This window comes from Parus major, chromosome 1A, assembly GCF_001522545.3.
Source record: "Parus major isolate Abel chromosome 1A, Parus_major1.1, whole genome shotgun sequence".
Taxonomy (NCBI): Eukaryota; Metazoa; Chordata; class Aves; order Passeriformes; family Paridae; genus Parus; species Parus major.
In genome coordinates, this window is record NC_031773.1 from 46,801,900 (window position 1) to 46,809,402 (window position 7,503).

Here is a 7,503-nt window from a genome sequence, read left to right on the forward strand (position 1 = left end):
TAGGAAAATCACACCATGGGAGAAAGAAATAGTTTGGATTTTAATAAAGTCTACTTTATTTTGTTCCTTTTTATTTTTATTTTTTTAATTGCACAGCAAGCACTTGTCTCAGTCTTACAAGTAAGTAAATTCCATGCAGGGCTGCAGCAAATTGATTTGAGATCTGTGGATGAAAAGCAGTGAATTACTGCCAAGCATTGTTATATTGTGGAAGTTGAAAGCACATCATGTGTGAGTATCCTCATTATTCCCAAGGAGAGGTCACTCTGCAGATCAGGATTGGTGCAAGAAAGGAAATCAATGCAGAAAGAACAGGAAAGTGAAAAGTGCATTGGCTGAGACAAGCATTAGAGTCCTTCATTCTCTGCTTGGATGTTGGAAGAGAAACCTTTTTCTTTCAGCTCTTGAAAAAAAAGATGTACAAAGCAAAACGGTAAGAATTTACTTCCATGGGGTAACATTGTCCTGCTGCTTTCATTAGAATGGGAGATGTTCACTTTAATGACCCTGCCTCTGAACCAGTCCCTCTGTCACGTAGGAGTAGCTCCTGGTGGTCTGTATCCAAATGTTTCTTTTGGTGGCTCCTAAGGGGACTTAAAAAGAAATTGCAAACTTCCTCACAACCTCTTGAGCACCATTTGGGGAATATAAGAAAATTGTTTGCATTTTTATATGGTATGTTATACATTTCTCCAGCTGACTCATTTCAGTTTGTCGAGGAAACTTACACAGGCTTTGCAGATGGTTTTTTTCAAGTGTTCTTCCTAACAGCAGAAGTTGAAAAGTTTAGTGCTTACGAGAGGGGCTTCCTCTACCATGCTGTGAAGGGTCTGGATTTCAGTCCCAATATGCTGCAGGCATCCAGCAGGAAACTGTTCTTTGTCTGCTCCCAACTAGCTGTCTTTTGGTAGTGCTCTGGGGCCCCAAGGGTTAATTTCCCAAAATTCTTCACTGGAACTTGCTAATAACTTCCATATGTATGCATGTGTGTGCTCAGGAGGGGCCCCACAGCCATCAGCTCTTGTAATAATACTTGATTACCTCTGACATAAGGGTCTGTATGTCGTTAGGGATCAGGATTCACCAAAAGACACAAGTTTGTGCAAAGACACTTTAAAAACGTATTAACATTTGGTCATCCTCAGTGATTGGGAAATGAACTCTTCTTAGGTAGTCAAGCTTCAAAATAAAGCCTGTGTACACACAGCTGGATCTCAGTTTTGACCCTTACCCTGATGTCCCTCTGAAAATGTGCATTTGTGTCATTAGTCTTTAAGTGTGCTAAACCCCTTAATTTACAACACACCGTGGTTAGGAGAATGTGGCAGCTTTGTATGATTGAGTTCGTTTTGCCTCAGTTCCTTAGATGTTTGGCATCTGTACAGTTAAAACTGCACGCACTGGAGATCTCTGCCTGCCCTGTGCCATTCCCTGGTGCAAAGGCCGGGCTATTGAGGGCAGCCTTCAAAGAGAAAGCAGGTGTCAGAGGGAGAGGGAGATGTGGCAGAGTCGCTGTGAAACTCCCGATGCCTCCCTGCAGAGCTGCCTGGGTCTTGGCAGGCTCCTGCTGCCTTCTGATCTCAGCTGGGGCTGGCGGAGCTGAGGTTTTGATTCAGGCAAAGCAAAGTACTTCCAAACGCTTCCCGTGCGAGGGCTGGCTCGATAGTAAGACTCTTCAGCCAGAAAAGAGATGGCTGAGGTCTGTGGCAGAGATCTGTAAAGCCTAAATGCCATGGAGTAGGTGACCATGTGTTTTCTTAAAAATCCAGGGAGGCATCTGATGAGATACTCAAGTTCAAGACTCAAAAAGAGACATTTCTTCATGTGACATATAGTAGCTTAAGCTGTAGGAATCTCTTCCACAGGCCACCAGCAAGGCTAACCTCTGTGTGGGTACAGAAAGGGATTAATGGTGATTGATGGAGCACCTCTGGAGGAGGAAAAGCAGAGTCGGGAAATAGGGGAGAGGTAGGATCCAGGTGGAGCTCTGAGTTCCATGCCTTGTAGGGCAGACCTCTGCTATGACAGGAGTGTGGGAACAAGCCAGCCTAGGCTCAGCCTGAGGCTCAGCGGCACAGGGGCAGCCCAGGCCAGCTGAGCCGGTGGCTCGGTGAGGGACAGCTGTGCTGAGCTCCCAGAACCTGTGCTGGGCCTCCTGAGACAGAGGGGTCTGCACCTGGCAGACCTGTACCCCACCCCTGCGGTGCAGTTGCATGCCCCAGCAGTTTGATGGCAGCCCCAAAGGGAGCAGCCCTCAGGCGCTTCTTCCCAGCTTTCACAAGCAGAAAAACTGGGACACCCATCTGATGCCTGGAGGCTAGCGTCAGCACAGGCTGAGGATAAAAACATTGCCATCATTCAGAATGAATGGAGGAGCCTGAATTGTCAGCTGAGGGCACTGGGGGAGGCTAGCATCAGCCCAAGGTGATGGCTGGTTGGGGCAGAGCTGGAGGCTCCCAGCCTGACTAACTGCATGTCAAAAAGGAGCTGCAGAGCTCTGAGAAACAAAGCACTGGCAGGTTCCTAGGTTCATCCATCCCAGAGCAAGTGACATGCATACTCTTTTAAATATTTTGCCTCCTGGGCTACCTGCTTTCCCAAGACACCATCCTTGCCATCAGAGCTCTCAGTCTTTGAGCTGGTCCCAGATACCACTGAAATCAATGACCAGATTATTGTTCCTCTCTGAAGATTTTGGATTAGGCTTCCCTGTTTTGTCAGGCTGATGCGAGCAAAATGTGGGTTTTCCGCACTAAACGTAATCAAAACAAACCCTGCTCCCACTGGCTCATGCAACAAATCATGCTGGGGGAATTGCTGGCATTAGGCATGATTAGCCCAAGTGCAGATGCCTTCCAGCTTGTAAACAATAGCCTAAAGGATTGGAAAGGATCACAAACAAAGCACTTACAGAGAAGACAGCATTTTCAAAAGGGACTTGAGAGCTTATGTCCATTGGGGGTTTGTCTTTTAAAAATAAACTAGAAGTAAACAAATTGACAGAGACGGCTCTGAAGAATCTAAGAGAATGCAAGTGAGGAGACTGGATATAATACTCCAAAAATTAAGTAGGGGAAAACTAGACAGGGCTAATGGGTCCTCTTAAACTCCTCCACAAGATGTCCCACAGCCTTAGGGATAGGCAGACATTGGAAACCTCGTCTGTCCTTACGAGTAAAGCCAGGTGGGATGTATGAGGGATGCAGGAGAAAACCCTTCTTCAGTTCACAGAAGAAAAAACAATCTCTAAAATGTGGTGAGAGGAACAAAAGGATCAGGAAACTTGAGCTTGTCTTATGGTGATTCAGTCTGAAAGGGACATTCCCTCCTTGAACTGCAAACTAGTAACAAATTGCTGTGAATTTCAGACTGAAAACTGTCCAACTCATGTAAAACAGGTTTTTTTTATTGTGCTTTTAATATTTGTTACTTTAAAATCTTGATTTTATGTAAGGTTTTTAAGTATGGGCTGAGTTATTTTCAATTATGTCTCATTTCTCCTGGCCCTGGCAGAGTGAAGTAGCAAGTGCCCATCTTCACACTCACAAGCTCCTGGAAGGGGACAAGGTTTGTGACACTGATGGTCACTCATTTAATGACATGGTGAATGGGATTTGCAGCCAGAGTTTACCAGCATTTCTATAACTGAGATGTTGTTGCAAGGAATGCTAAATCCAGAAAGACATGAGCACCCTTCATGCTTTCCCTGGGTCTGTCTGCTGGAAACATGCAGCTCATCCAATTGTTTAAAGGGTTCAGGTAGCAGCTCTTCTGGTCACAGAGCATAAGGTATTTGTCAGGTCCTTGCTGCTAGACTTTCACTGCATCTTCAGTTGTTTTGGAATCCCTGGAATATCAAGCCTAGAATAACACAGGTGCAAATCCAGGTGTTCTTGGTATCCAGCCTCCATGTTCTAAGTGCTTCAGTACTACAGTTGTACAGCTGAGTTAGGAAGGACTGGTGGTTCCTTTTATCCTTGGTCTTCTGTAAGGAGCTCTCCGTGGCATTGGGATGGGAGAATGGGGCGGTGGCAAACATGAGCTGCAGATCTTTTTCTGCTCTTCCAGACTGTGCAGGGAATCAACCAGATACAAAGGCAACTCTAATGTACGTGCTGAGATACCTAAAATAAGTCATGCAAACAAATCAGTCGTATGTTATCCAGATGGGACTGTTCAAATCCAATAATAGCAGTAAAGTGCTCCCGAACTCTGCAGAGAGAGAGAGATTATAGAAGGATCAGGTATAATTATAGTGCCTTATTATTACCATTCTCATCATTCTTTCCAACAAAGCTTTTCAATAGGATGAAAAAACTTGCAGGAGATCCTAATGTGTTTGCTGGCATTTTTTCATTCTTCCTTCCAAGGCTCTTCAAGTCAGTCCCTGTAAATGGCATTACTAAATACCATAATGATCTTGGACTGTACTATCTTTCAGATGAAACCATCTTCAGCATCTCTTTATGGCCTTGACTGCAGCAAACCCTTCTCCTGAAACACCTCACTGTTTCTACCTCTAACAGAGCACCAGCAGAAATACCCCTTTGCTGCTTTGATCCTTGCCTTGAAACAAGCCCTTCCAAGCAGGGTTAATTAATACCCTTGAAATGAAATATTAGTGTCTGCAAGTGGCTTGTCTGTGTACTGCTCCATATATTCCATGTGGAATCTAGGTGGAATCACTCAGAAAAGATCCTATACTTTGGAGAAAGTCACAGAGCTGGAGGTATGTATCTGCAAGGTGTTCTCTCCTGGCCAAGTCTCACCTCCTCTGAACACCATCAGTGCATGTGAGAAAAGCCCAGGGTTATCAGAATCAGACCACAGGCGAAATGGGTGCAGGAAACACACATCCTTGTCTGCAGGTTGGTCCTATGGGCTGGCACCACTCAAGAAAAGGAAAAAAAAAATCCCTGGCATTTATTCAGCAGTATCCCTTCCCAGATCACTGCAGATCCCTGGAAATACTGTTGTAAGAGGAGCCTGACAGTGCAAGTGAGCCATCTCACCTTGGAGGCACAGCCACACAGCAGCTCTGAAACCCAGTGTGAACTTCCCAGGGAGGGGATTTTTCACAGGAGGGAAGTCCCAGGCAGCACTTCCACTTCTGCAGCTCACCCAGCTTAGGGCAAGTTGCTATGGGGAGAAGCTGTCAGTGAGCATGTGGATGGTAAAAACTCTACCAACACATCTTGTTCTTAATCTGCAGCACACTCTGCATTGCCATCATCATGGCCCTGATTTAGTGAATCCCTTGCACCTCTCTCAGCTTGGGGATGTGCCTGTGCCTGTGTCAAGTGTTGCAGTGCAGGACAGCATGTGTCCCAGGCTCCTGCTCACCTGCAAGTCCTGGGCAAACCAGGAGCGGAGGCAATGTGGTTTGAACAGATGCAACAGGTTTGGAGGGGGATGTGTTAAGTTTGTTTCTTGGGCTGGGGGGAAGGGGTGGTTTGCTGAAGTGGGTCTTTCTCTTCTCATCTCCCTTGAGCACCTTGGCAGAGCCTTGCTCTGAACTCAATGAAAGTAGGGCACAGTCTAACCACATTTCAAGCTGTGTTTTTGGATTCTGGGTAACTGTGATCTTTATCTGTTCCTAGAAAAGATTCAAACAACTTATAAACCACAGCTGGGCAGAGATAATAAAGGAAGCAGTACTGGGGTGGGGAGGGATCTCCCCAGAGTGTACAGAGTGAGGAGAGAGTGGTCTGCAGGGGAAGCCATGGGTCCAGCTGTGGTAGAGAGTCTAGAGAGTCTCAGTATGGCTACTTGGGCTGTAGGGGGACACAGAGTGACTGCCTTAGGGAAACCTCAGCAGTACTAGTAGCTAGGTATAAAATGTGGGTACATGTATGTGCATGCAGATATATATATATATATAAAGAGCAAGTGGAGATACAATTAGTCACAGAAGAAGGTGTCTGAGCCCTGCTGTGGTATTTGTATAGTCTCAACTCCATGGACTTGCTTCCACTGAGGTTTGTGTCTCCATGCAGATGGGATATGCTTCTTATGCTCCAGGGTTTTTTGCATTTCTCATCCCTGTGGGACTCACATCTGTCATCATGCAGTTCTCCAGGGAGAGGAAAACTCCTTCCATTGAAGGGGCTGGAGTCGGTTCAGGCCCAGTGTCTAACCTCCAGGCCCTCAGGGAGGTTCACAAAACCCCTCCCAGGTCTCCCCATGGCCTACAGCAGCCTTGGATGCTCCCAGTGCGCTCAGTAGTGGTCTGTAAGGGTTTGAAAAACAAAACCCAATGATGTTTCTCTTGCATTAGGTCAAAACTACAGAACCTTGTCCTGTAGTACTGTCAGCCAGGAATGTAGACAGCAGGTGGGAAATTCAGGGGTAGGGAGGAAAACAGAATGAAACACATTTCTGTATTGGCAAAAATCCTAGCAGAGATGTGGTTCTTCCAGCACATGTTTTTGCCAGGATCCTTTATTTAGTTTTCATAGCCAGAATAGGGCCTGGTGGCAAAATTTTGTTTTTCCACCCTAGGAGGGTGTGCTATTACAGCTGTATCAGCCTGCATATTCTCCACAGTCCACAATCAAAGCAAAGTTGAGGAATTAATAGAAAGAAAAAACCCCAGTATATTCACTTGCCAATGAGATACTTAGCTACTTAATCCTTTCCCAGATTTCCTCCTGGGAGCTGGCAGAAGCCTGGAGCGCATGAGGAAAGCTGTGCCAATCTAAAGTGAGGTGTGACTGCACTCAAGTGTCCACTGTGGGGGTCCATGCTGGTTCCCAGGGTCACAGCAGCTGTGCTGCCTGTTCTGCTTCCAATGATCTGAGCTGAAAAGCTCCTGCAGGATGAAGAATGGGTCCCAAATTAAAAAAAAAGGGAAGACTTTTAAAAGGAAAAAGAAATAAAAAACAAAACCCAGAAAAAGGGAGAGAAAGAGCAGGCAAGGGAATGAGGTGGTTTGGGTGAAAGGGAGTGGAGGGACTTCTTGAACAAGCTTAGGGGACGCTTAGATTGGGAGTCAGCTGTGGGGCAGGCTTGGGTAGCTGAGGGCAGTCACAAACTGTTGCCAGGCTGCAGGGAGCTGGGGTTGGCACAGCTGGCTGGCTTGGAGCAGGGCTGAGGCCCAAGCAGTTTTCCCTGCACAGACAAGACCAGAAGGGCCATCTGGCGAAGCCACTGCTGGCAGGAACCAGTCCTGCAGCTCCCTTGCAACTGCTGCCATCTTGTCCAACATGATCCTCCCTGTGTGTGCCCTCCACAGGACCCAGCACCTGCCAGACTTGCCTCCCTCCCCCCTTCACCCCCAGCAGTGGATTGCACAGCCCTTCACTCAGGACAGTTTCAGAGCATGATGTGCACACCTCAAGGCATGCAGCTTGGGCTCAGGGGCTCCTGTTTCAGGAGAGCACTGCTGGCAGTGCTCCTGCCCAGTATCCTACCCCCAGCATTTTTGCTGCTCGTGAGAAAGTTTGGGCTGGCCTGGTGGTGGCATTGGGGGGGCTGGTGACACATCCTGTGACCGTGGGAGGG